Here is a 2,813-nt window from a genome sequence, read left to right as displayed (position 1 = left end):
AAACTCTGTAGACCAGGCTAGCCTTAAACTCTTAAGAGAGCTATCTGCCTCTGCTTCCCAAGTACTAGTATTAAAAGCTCACTATGTAACCTTGGCTGGCTGAGAACTGACTATATAAATCAGGCTGACCTTGAACTCTTGGAGATCAGGTCTGCCTCTTAAATTATGGGATTAAAGTGCCTAGCCCAGGATTTTTATTTTTGTTTACACCCTGTGGGGGTTTGAATAAAAATGGCCCACAAAGACTCACAGGAATTAGGAGGTGTGGCTTTGTTGAGGTAGACTTGGTGCAGTGGAAAGAAGTGTGTCACTGAGGTGGGCTTCTCAGATGCCCAAACCTGGCCAGTGTTTGAACAACTCCTCCTGCTGTCTGTGGATCTAGATATAGAATTCTCAACTCCTTCTCTAGCCCCACGACTACTTAGATGCCATAAAACTCCCCACCATGAATTCCACCATCACAATAATGGAATAAACCTCTGTTGTAAGCCAGCCCCAACTAGATTGTTTGTTTGTTTGAATATAACAATTGCTGTAGTCATGGTGTCACTTTACAGCATGAGAAACGCTAACAAAGTTATACTATCTCTAGGAAAAGGCTGAAAGCTCAATCACTCTAAAATTATAATAGAGAAGCAGAGCTTACTGCCCCAGGCATTTGATGCCAGCCCCTAGGAAGCAGAGCCAGGCAGATCTCTGTGAGTTCAAGACCAGCTGGTCTACATAGTAAGTTCCAGGCCAGCCAGGGCTACATAGTGAGACCTTGTCCCTGTTTAAAAAATAAACAAAATTCTTGGAGAAGCCGGGCCTGGTTTACAAAACACTTTGAAATATAAAGATGATGTTTCAGGAAGAGATTTCCAATCACATTAGCATGCTCTTTAACGCTTACCTTTTGGTAACACTGAAAATCAAAGACTAAGGAAACAGTATAATTGAGGCCAGTGCTCTGAACTCTTTATAGATTTCACATTCCAACCCTGAAAGTAGTCACCCCCTTATCATAAATACAACTTGCTTCTTTTTTTTTTTTCTTTTTTTGGTTTTTGAGACAGGGTTTCTCTGTATAGCTCTGGCTGTCCTGGAACTCACTTTGTAGACCAGGCTGGCCTCAAACTCAGAAATCCGCCTGCCTCTGCCTCCCGAGTGCTGGGATTAAAGGTGTGTGCCACCACGCCTGGCAACTTGCTTCTTTTCTTTTTTCACCTTCTTTTTTCCCTCTCTCCCTCCTTTCTTTCTTTCTTTCTTTCTTTCTTTCTTTCTTTCTTTCTTTCTTTCTTTCTTTCTTTCTTTCTTTCTTTCAGGACAGGGGCTCCAGGGGCTCATTATGTAGCTCTGGATGTCCTGTAACACACAGTGCCAGTCTCAGCCCCCAAAATATTTGGAGTAAAGGCAGGCACCACCATGTTGGGCCTCCAATTTACTTCTCATTGTCCTTTCAACATATCATTTATAATCAGATAGTCTTCCATTCACTTGAATTTAAAATCTTGGAACTTAATAGATACTAAACATTTTGTCACTTTCCCCTCTTCTCTCAAACAGACTTTTGGTAAAGCTGCTGTCAAAAATCTGAAAGGGATCGCTACTGTTTTTATTATCTTCAGGCAAGGTATTACATATATAGCAAGCCTCTGCGGTACTTTCCTAGTATGTATCAGCATTAAGCTTTTACACTGAAAAAAGAAAGAAAGAAAGAAAGAAAGAAAGAAAGAAAGAGAGTGAGAAAAAAAGAAGAGCTAAGGTGACTACTACGAGCTACGTTTTATGGCTTTAGAAGATGAGTAGTGTTAGAATAAGAAGCATGCCTCGATAACCTAGCTCTCAAAAGTGTCTCTAGTGTGACCTCCTACCCGAACGAACTACAATTCCCGTCATGCACTGCGGTCCCAACTACAACTCATTTCCGTCCGCGCTGCCAGAGTATGCTGGACTTTGTAGTTCCCTCGGACTCACATTTTTCTTTTCTCGTGTTCTTCGTAAGGAGTGACAGTGTTACTAGCTGGATTGCTTTGACTCAGGTGTTACTATACCGCATTATCATTAATCGTATCACATACCTGCCAATTCACTACCAGTTTTTCACTAATTTCTCGCGCTACTTTCACCCGGGAAAGGGAACTGACGCTCTTCCGGTATGATGGCGGCGCGGTGGAGCTTTAGGTAATTACGGAACTCTGAAGACTCGGGATACACTAGGAGCCAGAGTGGGGGCGGCGGGTTGCTAGGTCGCGTGGAGAGGGCAGGGACTTGCGAGTGGGCGCTTGCCCGGTGGGCTTTGCTTTCCTCACGTGGCTGCGCCGTCTCCACCGGCGGCCCGCGAGGTGCCGTGTGAGCCGGCTGGGCCTGGCGCCGGTGGCGGGCCGTGCGTGTCTGGGCCTTGGTCTGGGTTGTCGTGGGTGAACATCTCTCCTGGGAGCTCCCTGGGTCGCGTCCCCAGTCGGCTTCCCAGGGCTGGCATTAATAAATTCTGGTAACGCGTTTGCCTCATTCCAGTTTATCCCAGTAGCCAATTCTATTACATTTTCATTTATGGATCGTTTTCATTGACTTGACTGAACCCCTGTCATGTTTAGCCCTAGTGCTCCATGTTTCGCATCTTCTGTGTTTAGGTCGCATAAGTAGTTAATCCTAACTCTAAAAGCCTCTACTATTTGTAACTTCCAAACATGGGTTTGCAGTCCCTGCCCCTAGCTGCAGGCCCTACAGTACACCTTCACAAACAGCACTGTGCCAGCTGTTTGACCTGCTCTCAATGCAAGACTTTTTTGATACATTGTAGCCACTTAGCTTTTTTTTTTTTTTTTTTTTTT

At 44.5% G+C, this 2,813-nt stretch overlaps 1 protein-coding gene across 3 annotated transcripts in view; it reads left to right on the top strand.

Moving 5' to 3' along the window:
- The first annotated feature begins 1,960 nt into the window (after positions 1 to 1,960).
- The window catches only part of Cwc22 (CWC22 spliceosome associated protein homolog), a 50,044-nt gene continuing 49,191 nt past the window's right edge, over positions 1,961 to 2,813 (top strand). For 2 of the 3 annotated variants that reach the window (XM_021186238.1, XM_029474264.1), the window contains exon 1: positions 1,961 to 2,163. The gene's annotated coding sequence lies outside the window, so the exon portion shown is untranslated. The remainder of the gene's footprint in view (positions 2,164 to 2,813) is intronic. The other variant, XM_029474266.1, reaches the window with a different exon arrangement.

The sequence above is a fragment of the Mus caroli genome, chromosome 2, assembly GCF_900094665.2.
Source record: "Mus caroli chromosome 2, CAROLI_EIJ_v1.1, whole genome shotgun sequence".
Lineage (NCBI taxonomy): Eukaryota > Metazoa > Chordata > Mammalia > Rodentia > Muridae > Mus > Mus caroli.
This window is presented reverse-complemented; position numbering and strand designations above follow the sequence as displayed.